The sequence below is a fragment of the Hermetia illucens genome, chromosome 2 (assembly GCF_905115235.1).
Source record: "Hermetia illucens chromosome 2, iHerIll2.2.curated.20191125, whole genome shotgun sequence".
NCBI lineage: Eukaryota > Metazoa > Arthropoda > Insecta > Diptera > Stratiomyidae > Hermetia > Hermetia illucens.
In genome coordinates, this window is record NC_051850.1 from 146,303,350 (window position 1) to 146,318,862 (window position 15,513).

Here is a 15,513-nt window from a genome sequence, read left to right on the forward strand (position 1 = left end):
AGAATGGGACCCGTTTATATTGTGACAATTGGCGGGGTATCTGTGTGCTGCGTAACAATGCGCGTAACTTAGATCTTCGCTGCACCTGCTCTTCAATTTCGAGAAAGCTTTCGTTAGTGTAAACTGGGAGTGTATATGGAGGGACATTCCGGAGAAACTAATTGCTATTACGAGAGCGACATATGATGGCGCAAAATGTCATCTGCCACCCCTAGATAGAATCTAGGAGGATTTTGAGGTCCAACGTGGAGTCCGCCAGGGTTGCATCCTGTAACCGAAATTATCTATTTTTGTTATCCGTAACCTTCTTCTTGCTGGCTTGTCTGGAAGATGTAAATGTTCCTTGACCAATTGACTATGGATTTGGAGGTAGGTCGGCAGGTAGAGCTGGACTGGAGATAAATACCAACAAAACCGAGGTTCTCAGTCCGACGGGTCATCATACTGGTTTTTGCCGCCGGCAATACCGAATTGGATGTTGTCCGACACATCAATCGCGCAAAATCCGCTTTCACTGCCCTCCCTAAAATCTTGAAATGTGGTTATCCCAATACTAAGATCTAGTTGAGATTGTTCTGTGCTAGTGTTCTTTCTGTGTTACTATATGTGAGGAGTACGTGAAAAGTTAAATTCCGCCGTTACTCGAAAGCTCCAAGCTTTCATCAATACGTCTCTGCGTCGTATTATCAGAGTACGCAGGCCTGACACTATCCCACATGAATAACTTGAACAGCGCACAAGCCTGGCAATCGTACACGATGTGATTGGAAGGCGGAAGTGGCAGTAGATTGATCACAAATTGTGGGCTACATCATGCAGAGGAATCCACTCTCCCAAGATGGCCGACGAATTGGTCGCGCAAAGGCACTTGGCGCAAAACAGGGAAGGAGTGGGAGTCTCCGGAAGTCGCGGGGGGAGCTGAAAGACATTTCAGATAATCGCGAGCGATGGCGCATAGGTGTGGTTGTGGTTACCATATATATGGAAGATACCGTGAATATCAGCAGAAGTTTGGACTGAACAGAACATTAACTTGTCCTTGTTGCAATAGTATTCCGCGACACCGAGAGCATACTCTCTTTCATAGTCCTAGTTTCAAAACGAAAGAACGAGCCTATAACGGAAAGGTGGGTTATGAAATAAATATATGCCAAAAACTGCACTGGATCTTTCCAAATGCCCCCGTTATGTATGGGTGCAAGGTGGATAAAAAACTCAACCATTTAAAGTGACTCCTATTTTACCTTATGGAAACATTATCTGATTAATTGCATACCGCGACCTAACCTTAATCTTTTGATGAACAATGAACAAGATTAAATGGGCACAGTTTTTGAATATTTCCCATTCTCTTTCGCAAAGCATCCTCGTGGCCGGCTAATCAAGAGGTGTACCTTCTACATCACACCAGCTTTGTCATGTTCTATATTAAAAAAAAAAAATCGTGAATAGAAACTCATCGAAACAGCAGATGAGTAAAAACCAGATTGGGTTTATAGAGAAACCCCTTTAATTAACCAGGAAGATACCGATGGAAAAAGTTCATTAGACATGGTAGAGATCACATCTCCTGAATTTTCATTCGTTCACTTTCCAAAGAAAACTCACAGTAAACCGCCCGGAAAATTTCATTTGACCTTCCTAAATTGAAACACATACAATAAATTTTCCATTTGCTACCTTCCCTGGGATGCCACCTGCAATGGACAGCGGTTTCAGTTCACCAATTCTATTGGATCACTTGCCTAGATGGCCAATACTATCCAGAAATTCTGAAATTTCCACATCCGCATAATAGGACCGAATTCCGATCCCATCGTTGATTCTGCAGCCAGTAAAAATTCGATAAAATGTTAATAAAGCAATTTACGATGTTAATTAACTTTCATCTTATTAAACGAATAACCCTTTTATTTAGGCCGTGTAACCGCACGTAGTATTCTGTAATGAAAATAGATGATGGCATCCAAGGTGAATTTTTCACCGAAAAAAATACGGAAAACCGTAAATTCTTTCTGGAGGAAATATTTCAATTAGGCTGGTATAGTAACCACAAGGTGGTATGGTAGCATCGTTGATAAAGTTATGCTGACTCGCTAAGTATATCTTAACGCAGTAAAGTTTTGCGTGGCAAAACTTAGAATTTCCATCCAGAACGTTCCACTTAATTGGAAATTTCGAAAACTTCAGAATACTTGAATATCTGAAGTTGTTTTTATAATGCTAGAAGTATCGGCAATTTGCATTCGAACAATGCGGGGATGGTTCTCATGGTAATCAACCAAGAAGGCGAAGTAATTCCCAAATGTAGCCTTGGAAGTTATTGCCAAGGGATAAGAATGTAGACAGAGGGTGGAGTCGAACAGATGTTACGTGAAGGTAGCTTCTCATGCTTAATAGATACGTTAACTAAGCGGGAAAATTGTTGGCGGCGTATTTGATATTCCATCCATTTATGTTACTGGAAAATCCTGAACAGGGTTCGATATGAGATGTGTTTGGAGCTTAGATTTTATATAGGTCTTTCGGCGAGAATGTTTTTGCAAATGAGTTCTGGCTAACTTCAAGCGTGAAGTTTCTAAGACCACACTTTCTTATTTCGCGTCGTTCACACAGTTACTTATATTCGGTGAAAAAATGTGTGCTCCTCTTCGCTTGTACGCGGCCGTCTTATAGTCCTGGATTTTCCAAACAGCATATTCAGCATCTTAATAAGTGCAGCCGTTTCTAAAGTAAAGGCGCGTGATAGACAAACAGAGAGGCAGATAGACACGTTCTGAATACCGCTAACCTTCTCACTGTACAGGCAAGCGCCGTCGGAGATCCAATGATGTGAGTGAGGAGGTAATCCTAGAGGCCGCAAAGAAATTAACCCAAAATAAAGTGCCTGGCTTCGAATGCACTTCCAATAAACATCTTAAAGCAACGCCTAATGTTTTTGCCGAGGTATTTACGACATATCTGTGGCGCAGCAGGGTTAACAGCATTCGAAATTTATTTCGAATGTTGTTAATTCGACTGTCAGATGCCACCACCGGTGTTCTGCGTGGCGGAGTAGGCTTGGAAACGAAATGTGAAAAATAACTGAAGCTTAAAAAGTTGAGTTGACAATGAAGTCAAGTCAGTCAAGCTAAACGAATTATTAAAAAGTTGTAAAATTTAACTTTGAGAGAGCCTCGCTAATTATTCTTTAACTTTATATGAATTAAATTATTTAAGCTGTGATTTCTAAGTTTATTTTAAAATGTCAAGGCTCCGAATCGAAAGCAATTGCTAGCGATATTCATATCCAATATCTGGAAGAATTTAGAACAATCCAGTGGTATCAAGACTAAAGTGGTGACCCCGATATTGGATACGGCTGGAGAAACTGAAGATGGAGCCGCCACCAACGTGTGAAAATCTTTTTGGCGTTCGTTTCTGCCAATTTTTATTCGTGTTCCTGTGCCGTGTTTCCGAACGGTCCGTATTTTCCAAAAAGGTAGGGCGGGGCAGCGCAGCCAGGCTAAACCGTGCCCAGAAGAAACCAGGAGCAGCGCTAATTTCGGGGACATGACCGCAGCGTAGTTGAATTCGGCCGAGGAATTACCGTACCAGCACCGACTGGAAGGTCCGTGCCGTTTATTTCGCTAGGAGAAACGCGAAAAAATTCTGTTGGTCTTTGTGTGCCCCCGATGTCTAGTGCTGAAATCATTCATCAGACTGTTGAGCCGCCAGCCTCTAAGAACCGGAAGCTGACTAGCAGCAGCGAACCACCATTTACCACGTATCCAGACCCACTCAGAGAGCCGGCGCATCAGGAGTCCAACGAGCGCGACCACCTTTCAACATTCGCAGCAGCAACTTAGACAACGAACAATTATTGGGCAACCGCGGCCTCAAGCTGAAATAAGGCCACAACTCTCTTAATCTCAATAGCCACCCCAGCATCATTCGCGGTCACAGATGCAAAAACAGCCCCCGTCTCATCCGCAGCAATCAGTGGTATCGATTGGAAATTTAAATGGATGACAACGCGAGATGCGAAGACTTCAATGGCGCGACCCTAGATTTTCCTACCAACGTGGGTACCATTGGTAGAATTTCGAACATGCTGCGTTTACCGAATAAATTCTAACGAAGCGTCCTGCATTATAGCAAGGGGATATCCCCTCGTGGAGATGGCATTAAGCAGGAAGTCAGATGTGAGAATGAAATATTGACTCTTCTTGATCCAGACAGCTAGTGTGTAAACCAAAAGGAGACAGACAAAGGGCAAACCGATTTTAATAATGTTTTACTTTTGTCCAAAATTTCAAAATATGAATTGAAATTTGTAAGCAAATGATGCTTTTGCACGCCCAGTAAATTAGATATGTTGAATTGTCTAAATGTGGGGTTTAGCGCCTTAGGTATAAATGGGAATGTGCATTCAAAACCAGCCCATTTATCCACCTATGGAGAATTACCCGATCTCCCATCAGGTTTGGAACATTACAATCCACATAAGGGCCATGGGTATCTTTAGGAACGGGTTGTGTAAGCTGGGAGACAAGGCTCACTTCCGGACAAAAAATAATTGTGGAATGGACTCCACAAGCACTTAAACTGTGGAAGCAGGTTAAAGTGGTTACGACCCTCACATACATACACGCGACAGTTGCTGACGCAAGGAGGTACTATAAATATCTTTATCATTTGCCACTTTCCAAAGGACTTCCTACTCGCACGCTTTAGTGGAAACCCCATGATTCCTCCCGCCTGGGTAATACGCCGATTCACTAGTTCTAGCGACTGATCCTAGACGCAGGAGGGAAAGTTACTAGTATTCATATTATTCCCTACGTATTCATTAGGTCAAACAACAATGTTTACCGCTATAACAAGAAAGTTCTCCGAAATCTTAAGAATTTCTGCAAAAAGGCCATGAACGGATTAAGTTCGACGTCTCAATGCACAGAGAATGCAGAGCTGTTACAAAATTTCCAAGATGACTCCGTCAACTGGTACCAATTAATACTAAAAAAATTAAAACTCGAACAAGCTTAAAGCAGGAAGTCGCAGCGATCGAAAAGAATAGCAGAGAATTTATAGAAGATATTGAAGCTAAGCTTGCTATCCAAAAAATTGTACAAACTCTAAGGAAGTAACATTGAAGGAACACAATAGAATCAAGAGAATACCAAAGCGAGAACATCTTCTGAATGTCCGGTAGATACTGGACGAATGAAAGTTCAATTAGGCAGGTCTTTCTAAAAGTGGATTCTGACGAGGTAACCGACGATACAGTCGTAGAGTGCAGGAGCCTCAAGAAGATTATGACCTATGACAGCATATTGAGGGAACTGGTGTGACAATTTGAAATTTCAAATGGGAGTGTCGACGCAAATGGCAGTAATCAGCTTACTGTCTGTATTGATTGAGAATTGTGGGGTCCTAAGTCCACATCAACTTAATGCCGGACCGGACCAAATGGAGAGCAACTTCCTCCCGAGGGATCCGTGGACCAAAAAAACGTGAGAATAAGTTGCGCTCCATTTGGTTCGGTCCAACATCAAGTGGATGTGGATTTAGGATCCCTCACTATCCTAATCAATAATTTAGCTTTAGCCTAGCTTAGACTCAAACTATTGCCTGTTTCACTTGGATAAAATTCGCATCCTTTACATGCTATGAGAATATATAAAGGAGCGTTTTACATCTGTTGCCACTTACGGTCACGATGCTCCCAGGGCAGAGGTGAAGCAGCGTCTGATGAGCTGTCTCTGCCCTGGACGAAACCATTAGTCCCCATTTTTAAATGCTTGGGTGCCATGCCCCAAACGAGGGATCCGTGGACCAAAAAAACGTAAGTTGCTCTCCATTTGGTCTGGTCCTTCACTATCCTAAACAATTATTCCCCCTTTTTCACGCTGCTCCCAGGGCAAAGGTGAGGCAACGTCTGACGATTTGCCTCTGCCCTGGTAAGAAACCGTCATCGCCTAACATTTTTTAAACCATGAATGGTTTTCCCAGAAGGTAATATCGTAGTTATTAATCGACTATTGCATAACCAGAAGCAATTGCCCTTCGTGCAGTAATTCTTCTCGACAGCCCTACTGTTTTACGCAACCGGGCTTCCCTCTTGCTCTAATAAAGCTCCAAGAATCTCACCGATATTATCCGCTACCAACATGAATTCCTCTTCCAAATTTGCGTATACTAGCACTGGTATAGTGTTTGGATAGTTTTTCAGCGCCAAGAATGCACTCTCATATTTATTCTTCAAAGTTATCGTTATTTGTTAATGGGCGTCGTAACTTTAGCGTAATAAGGCACTCATTTCCGGCAACAATTAGCCAGACCTAAAACTGATTATACTCGCTTAACGGTTTTCAGATGAGAGAGGCTCCTGGGTTAACGCCACCTAACTCTCTGTTCGAAGCACACAAACCCGGGAAAGTTGCCTCTTTCCTCAAAAATTGACACTATAATTTAAGGTTAGCCTCTCAAAATCATCGAACGACTTCCATTAGTTGTTGGTTATGCTCATCTAAATTTTTAACAAAAATTATAAACTCATCGAGATATAGAAAGCATTGTGTGCTTTGAGGACCCTTTGGAATCTGATTCAATAGGGCCTGGATGAAAGCAGGTAGGGGAAAACACCTCACACTCTGCAAGTTGTTAATATAATCAAAATGCAGGCAACTGAGACGATCCTCGGGATAATACTGTGAGATGGCAGCATTCCACCCTAGGAAATTATCTATCTGCTTTTCGGAATGCAAGCCATGGATTGGATGGGTAACCAAGGAAGGTAGGTATGGTGTATAACAACACCCCGCATTAGGTCTGTTCAATCGAAACCCTCTTTGTATTGAGAAATTCCTAGTAGACCGCGAACGGAACCTGAGTGGGTTTACAAAGACCAACTGTACTAGCAGCAGGTCTGCTGTTTAAGATAGAAGGATGTATTTGGAACAAGTGACGGATGTTTCCAAAAAGTATGCACCATGACAGTTGGTTAAGCCTTATGACTTACTTCTTAGGGATGTTCAACGAACAAGTAAGTTTAATTCAATCTACTGGGCCCTGTGGTGGCATCATTTTCTAAATGGAAACGACTATATTTGCCAAACAATCTACTCCCCTATCGATCCCATCGAAAAGGAAACTTAATCAGGTAAAATCATTTGTGAATCGTCCACCGCCGGCTAAAAGCTAAACCAATGGCAAACGGAAGAAAAATAGTTTTTCCGGATGACAAGTGAAATTAGTACGATCTTACAAAAAACCATTACAGAATCTTCTACTTTTGTGCATGTCAGTTTGTCTGGCTTGGTTATAGTTAGAAACAAAGACGAATTTTTCCGATACTACCGAAAGAATATCTTTTTTGTTAATTTTTCAAATAATGATATTTCGAACACTAGTTATCCTTTTCATCAGTGAATCATAGTTTAAGTGTCCTAGTCTACTCCACTGCAAAAATTGTAAACATTAAGGACGCCAAGGGTTGGTTCTGATTTCCACGGACTTCAGTTCATCCGGGCACGAAATATTGACGAAAAATTGAAATTATCTGCACGAGATAGCTACATATATCAATGTGAAATGTTTTCAAAAAATACACGAAATATTTTTTCCAATGAACCTAAAACTTGCCAGAAAGGAAACGCCTCGGAGAGGCATTTCCCTTCAAAAAACTTATTACGTTGCCATCCCGACACTGATTTACAATGCGTTTCTTGTGTTTCCAATAAAAGTCTAATTTGATTGAATCCTACTGAATGTGACTTTTGATGATTTCTAAGAAGTAACGTCTTCGACCAGCGAAATTAAGGACAGTGGACTTTTTCCTCAATCTTGTTGCTAAGTAGACTTACTTATTCCCAACCAAGGACTCTTATTGTAAATTGTGTATCTAAGCACAGACTTATTGTGTTGGAACCCACACGTGGCAATAGAGAAGTCTATCTGCTTTTTTAAAAATTTCTCTAACGTTTTTCCGATAAAATATTCACATATCCCCGGAGCTCTTGTTCGTCCATGACCATCTTTGAAGAGTGAGTACCATGAGTATGTACTTGCTACCTCTTAGCTCTCTATATTCACCATCATTGGGGATTTATGATCGAATGTGTTCCGCTTTATGATAAAAATACAATATAAATCCTCGGTAAGCGTGATTTTCCCATTCGTCGCATGCGGCCATGTCCTTCTACGTATCATCGTACATACGCCTGGAAAACTTAAGCCTCTTTGGAGCCTCTATTCCAAGCATGACATCAACGATTCATGTGCCATCATTACTAGGAAATCCACACTCAAGTACATGTTTGACATCTTGGAAAAATGTTTTCGGTATTTATAAATCCTCGAAAAATTTTCCCGCAAATGATGGCAAATTATGGTAAATGATTTCTAAATTGGTGGCAAGTTTATTGGTTGGAGTGCGGTTCAATTGTCGTTGTGGTGGAACGGAAGGCGAATGTGCGGGTGATTTGTTATCGAAATAAAATTTTCTTAACGTGCTGAGGGCACGCACAGCAAGATTGCAGGCTTTAGATAAGAACGCGCCAGGAAAAGTGATTTTCCGCGTAGTTTATTCAATGCGGGAATTTCACTTATTATAGCTTTTCAAATTATGCGGGATATTCAATATTTTGAAATGATAATGGCAAATTGCTGGAAATTGTAATAAAAGTCAGAATATATGTTTGCATGATATATTGAAGCCCTCGTGAACCGAGATATATGCCCTTATCCATATAAGGCTGACAGTGAAAAAAACCTATAGAAATAATAATAATTCTTTGCGCTTGAAAAATACGTATTGGGGGAGCAGTAAACTCGGTTATTTATAGGGTCATAAGTAGTTATTTTTGTCCTATCTTCATAACAAATGTTGTGAACGTGAAGCTTTGGGGGTTGCCAAACCGTCATTCGAGTTGATTATTGCCAATCATAAGAACAACTGCCTCACTCTGGGAAAATTTGTGACCATCGTGCCCTAACCCTCCCCCTACCAAAGTGTAGCTCCATCGAAGTGGCTGCCAACCCTTGTTTGTACGCCATTTTTGAAATTATTTCTGGAAAGAGCGCCAGGGACTTGCAAAACATCTGTCTTGAAATCTCAAATCGTTGTTTCAGAAATTCCGGATACGAAACTGTTCTACTTTAACATGATAACTTAACATTGATAATCTTCTCAATTCACACGGAAAATACAACTTTCCGTGATAGTTCTCAATATCTAGCAAGTCATTATTCTCTCCCCCGGAGGGTTTCACTGAATTCCAAAAATATATGAACATATTAATGTTAGCTTTAATTTAACAGATGGGTGGTTTCTACTAATGTGTCCCACCACATTTTAAGTTTGTACATTTGGCCCCCTATTCCCCTAGCTAGCAATGAAAGCGATACTAAGACATATTAGAGAAAGTATTAGTATCAGGACCTTTAATACGATTCCCCAGATGCCTATTTTCAGAGTGAAAAGTTGTTGTTTAAATTCAGCACTAAATAATGTTATCCGCCGCAAGGTTGAGAACCTTCATAAATTAGCAACTCATCTACGCGGATAGAGTCAGAATTCGCGAACGAATAAAACTGGAATGTGATCTCCTTAATCACCACCACCATCAAGCGCGTAACAACCGGTATTCGGTCTAGGCCTGCTCTTATAAGGAATTCCAGACCCCTCGGTTTTGCGCCGAGGTCCACCAATTCGATATCCCTAATAGCTGTCTGGCGTCCTGACCTACGCCATCGCTCCATCTCAAGCAGGGTGTGCATTTTCTACCATAGATATTGCTCTTACAAACTTTCCGGCCGGGATCATCATCATCCATACGGATTAAGTGACCCGCCCACCGTAATCTGTTGAGCCGGATTTTATCCACAACCTGACCGTCATGGTATCGCTCATAGATTTCGTCGTTATCTAGGCTACGGGATCGTCCATCTTCATTCGGAGAATTCTTCTCTCGAACGCGGCCATGAATTCGCAGTTTTTTTTTTTTTGCTTAGAACCCAGGTCTCCCAGGAATACATAAGGACTGGCAAGATCACTGTCTACAGAATGAACTTTGACCCTTTGGTGAGACGTTTCGGACGAAACAGTTTTTGTAAGCTGAAATAGGCTCTGTTGGAAGCCAACAATCGTGCGCTGATTTCATTTTCATAGTTGTTATCGGTTGTGATTTTCGACCCTAGATATGAGAAATTTTCAACGGTCTCAAAGTTGTGGTCTCCTATCTTCATTATTTTCGTCTGACCAGTGCGATTCGATGTTGTTCGTTCTTTGTTGTAGCCTCCTATCTTCATTGTTTTCATTTGACCAGTGCGATTGGATGTTGTTTGTTCTTTGGTTTTTAGCGCTGACCTTGTAGACTGTAGACTGTACATCTCGGGTTGTTGTTCCCACGATGTCAATATCGTCACCATTGGCCAGTCTACCCAACTAGATAAACTTGAAGCGGAGGGTACTTCTCGCATTTACGTCGGCATCGCGAACCGCTTTCTTCAGGGCCAGGTTAAAGAGGACGCATGATAGGGCACCCCCTTGTCTTAGACCGTTGTTGATGTTGAATGGTCCCGAGAGTAATCCTGCTGCTATCTGGCCTCGCACATTGGTCAGGGTCAGCCTAGTCCTAGTGCAAATTCTCTCATATCCGTGTACAGTTTTACCCTTGCTACGCTGTCATAGGCCGGAGGGGGGGACGAAAAGGAACGGGATGTGCAGTCATCAACACAGGCTTGGCAGGATCGGTTAGAAAGATAAGAGGCAAGCCATGCTATAATTGAGATGGGAACGTTGAGAGAGATGGGTTTGGAGAAAAGTATCTTGTGAGTTATAGTGTTGAGGGCTTTAGCAAACTCTGTGAAAATAATATGCACTTCCTGCTGTGAGTTTAGATATTTGACCACAAATTTGGTGAAATCCTGGTGGTTGGAAGCAGTAGACCTATGTTTAATGAAGTCATGTTGCTCTCTCATTAGCGAAACGGGACGGTAGCGTCAGCTATAGTGCGATCACCATTTTTGTGAATGGGGATGATAAGAGCCTCTTTCCACAGGTTTGGAAAATGTTTCCCTTCGAGGCCCTTTTTGAAAATAATAAAAAAGGGAAGGGAAATGGCGTGACCAGTTTTAATCAAAAAAGAGGTTAGCAAGATCATAGTAACATCGGTGACGTACTCGACAAGAAAAGGTGTAAGGTGGGGAATGGCCGGATATAAGGCAGGCTGCAGCCACTAGCCCGAGAGGAGAAGGAACATAGACAGTAGAAAAGTAGTGATAGCGTAAATCAGCAGGAGGTGGTCAGCAGAGGCGCAGAAAACCAAAGTCGAGAGCAAGATGATGGGTGTCAGGAGAATAAGAATAAGAGTTAGAGGGCGCCTGAGGAGATTGGAAAAAGCAACGTACAGAAAGGTTGAAGAGGGCAAGATCAAGAGTGCGATTTAGGTGATTTCTGGAAAGATTAAATTGGAAGTCGTCACAGGTTTCCATAAAAGTGGCTAAAGGAGAGGAAACGTGAGAAGGGTTATTGGGGAAGGAGAAACGCTAGGAGTAGAAGACCAAGAGAGCTTAGGAAAGTTGCAGCTGCCACAGAGGATGAAAGGAAGAGAGAGGAACAAAGCTTCTAATTGTCTTTCGAAGAAATCTTCATATATAGGAAAGAGTCTGAGGCAGAGGAAATATACACAGAATTTAATACATGGACACACGTTTGACTCGTATGGAGGCGGAATTATATGTGAAATTTAAGGAAAAAATGATTTCGGCTCCGAAAAGGAACTTAGCAGTTATCACGATTCACTTCTCATACATTTTGGTAAAAAAGTCTCATATTAATTTCATCCAAGATGGACTAGGTTGGCAGATAAGCCGGAAATTTTCTCGAAGTTTGGTCTTCTGATGAAGACTCCATGCGGCCAAAGTCAGGGCCTTCGCCGGCCAATCAGTTACATGAAAAGAGTGATGAAATTAAACTGGCTTTGCTTCTGATGTAGGCAGCAATATCGTCCCAAGTGTTGAAGAAAACTAGCCTCAACACGAATGGTTGTTTCCGTGGCAAGGTAAGGTTCAGCCGGTGGACTGTAGAGTGACATGAGAAGGGGATGACAGCAGGTGTAGCTTACATCGATATGGTTCAGCAATAGCAGGATGATCGTCGGAGCTGTGTAGTGCAGCCGATGTTGTTATGCATATTTTGGCCTGGAAGCACCGTCGTGTCAAGCCGATTAGGCATGCCGCAAGTATTGTTAGCCGCAATCGCTGGCACGCTATCTGCAGAACTAGGTAGAAGCGCCTCGGAAACCGAGATACATTAGTACCCGATTAAGCACCAGCGGGCAGTGTGGAAGAGGAAGTTGCTCGAGGCAGCGGATTGGATGGTAACGTCGCAACCAATATCTCTGCATTAGTATACTGCGAGTATGACTTAGATATTAGCTCTGCATCAACCCTCACTCCCAGGTATTTGCTGGATGATTTGGAAGATCCCCGATCTTACCTGTCTTTAGCGGTTCATTACTTTCTTTTCCGTTCAGTAACAGGAGGTTCCTGATTCAAATTTTTTTCGCAGGTGTAATTTCTTTTCACGGTGCTAACCGTTCCCATTCTCTTCCTCCGGAAGCGTCGGGAGTAGCTTCTCAAACCAAGGCATTCAGTACTGGTTGCTCTACATGTGCATAATTCAATATTCCACAATCATTGCTATATCGAAAGTACCAATTTTTACCTTATGTATCGCTATAGCGAGGGACGGGGGCATCCACTAAGAAAAAAACATCCTGAGCCTATTATCGCAGCCCCACCAAAACTTTCTCCCTTTTGAGTCACTGGCAGCAAAATATGAAAAAGGATAGGTCGTCGCTATGAATTTCCGTATTAGCTTTTTATTCGCTGAATTAAATGCTTTCCTAATGTTTACAATCACAACAACTCAATATTTACTAGTAGTCTTCTCGATGAGTAGTCTTTTCTGCTTATTCAAAAACCAGTTTGATGGTGTAGACGGTTGATCTGCACACCAGCATTTTCAGGAGAGAGGGAGCTTGCATGGAAGTTTATTACTAGGTTTCGTTGCTTTATTAATGCAAAAAATAATATTCTCTTTTCGGAATTCGGCCTTCCAATAATTCAAGGATCATATACGAACGGAAATTCATAACGAATTTAATTGGAATACGGACCATCTACTTAAATGGCTGACCTCTAAACAAATTTCATCACAATTTTCTAGGTGTTGCCCATGGGATTAAGGGGGTCCTAAGCTTTAAAAAATATCGGGTTTTTTACTCTATTCATTTCAAATTTTCATGTTGTCAGAATTGCGCCATATAAAGGGTCTTTGCGAAATACAGGTGTAGATTATTTCTTAGAAGAAATTAAACTGCCACTGTTAACTAATAAATCTGCTCTTTTCTAGTTTCATCAATTTCACATTCCGCCCTCAGGGCAACTTGGCTTAATAGTAAGCCAGTTCAAGGTCAATCAGTTTACTATTCCACCAGTAGTTGGTATTACTTTCGCGAAGTATTCCGGTTTGTGGATAGTTCTCCGTGGAATTGTTTCGCTAATTAACCTGGTCTAACCAGATCTCCATAGTGATTCATCCATTACTTTTGTAAACCGTTCATAGTTTTAAGGTCTATATCGGACTCCCTGGGGACATGCGCCTTTTTTCTGCAGGTTTTGCATCACTGAACGGCGCTTGTATATTCCTTTGCGCACATAAGCGACTTGACGTATTTGAAGAACCTCTTATATCAGGTCTACTCTCTTTGGAGGTCACAACTTCTACACTATCTTTACTGGTAGTCATGTACTTTTTATAGCTTTGTGAAAAACAAAACCATACTAAAATTTCAGTTTCGGTTCAGAGCCTTTCTGTCGATCAGTCAGTCCGTCTTCCTGTCTGTCTGTTTGCCACACGCACTTTTCTCAGAAACGGCTGTACCGATTGACACGAAATTTGCTGACAGGGAACGCCCACGTGTGCAATGAGTGAAATGGAGAGAATACCACCATCCACGCGGTCAAGCCAATATTTTTTTTTAATATCCATCCCCAACTTTTCCTCTCTTTCCTTTTTCACTTCACGTGATATTTCCATTTTGCATATCAAGTTTTTGGGCAGCTTCATCGGATGGGATCAAGGATATGCGGAAATTTTCGGCATACACTGTCATTCTCTTTAATAAGTGCTTTTATTTGGTATTGAAAGCCAACTTTGTACTGATGTCCACCTACCTCGTAGAATCCTACCACGGCAAAAAGCCCCTATTTACTATATCATCCTATTTCTCGGGTATGTCGAGCTATGCACGTGGTTCCTTTATTCAATATAATGTGTATACACTTAATTGATACACATCTAAAATTCCCTTTTGATGTAAAAACCTCAATTTCTGGATCGGGAATAAGAGAAATGCTCACCCCTATAGTGCCTATGAACATTCATATTCTTTGCACATTAGGCCTGCTTCATTAATGGTAGAAATTATTGAAAGTTTTCCGCAAGGAGGAAAAGTTTTCCAAAAAGCATTTGTAAAATTGCCACCTGCTCTAACATAATTCTGTCGGTTTGCTGGTATATCTATGTATCTATATTTAAGCAAGACACGTGCAGATGGTTACTGAGACTGACTTCATTTGAATGCTAATTAGACAACTTTCTACAGAAATTGCTCCCTCTGACAAGCGCCTCCGCAAGACTTCATCATTGACGGTTCCTTTACTCTCAATAGGTATCTCTAAATGAAATATATGGTTTTGGTATTTCTTACAAATTTTCTTAAATGTTAATGTAAACCATCTTTTGCTCAAGTACTGGTTCGTATGTTTATATGTTTCAGAGCTGGAAGTTAAAGGTCAGGGTTGAGGTAAATCGGTTCATCATTGCTTTTGACTAGCTTCATAGCCACGTGGAGATGTTCAGGAACCGTATATTTAGGATTTAAGAAGAAGAGTATTTTACAAAGCTGGCATCTTTGGTTATATGATTTCTGTTTTCATTCTATTCTATTCGTATGACGATTCCGAGAAAATCCTTGAGAATGATTTTTGTGACATAATCAGCACCTGTCAATTTTTTTCTTATATGTCATTTCCGCCTCTAAGCCAATATTTGTATTGTTAGAAAATTTATTTTTCCCTTTCAATTATCAACAAGCACTGGTGCGGAAAACTAGGGGAATTACAATATATGATTCAAAGTGTTCAAGAAATAGAAACCTCTTCCATAGGATTTCATACAATTACATATATGTAATATGGTACTGATTCAGGAGTAGTCGACCATAAATTATGTAGATTTGGGCTCCAATCTTGAAGGGACTGGCAGTTCCCTTGGTACTGTGGTATATTCTTGTATATGAAAAACGAATTTAGTTAGAGATCTTCCTTATTATCATTTATATCAGAGAGAAGCTATGGTGACAAGCAGCCTCCTTGGGAACCTATTTCCAGGTTCTTAGCTGAATGAGAAAAGTTCATTGTTGTAGTGGCCTTAAATCGACTCGATAGAAAAAAATGCGA

At 41.3% G+C, this 15,513-nt stretch overlaps 1 protein-coding gene across 1 annotated transcript in view; it reads right to left on the reverse strand.

Annotated features, from left to right (window-relative positions):
* The window catches only part of LOC119649198 (BAI1-associated protein 3), a 303,977-nt gene that overhangs the window by 106,279 nt on the left and 182,185 nt on the right, over positions 1-15,513 (reverse strand). The gene's annotated exons all lie outside the window — the stretch shown is intronic.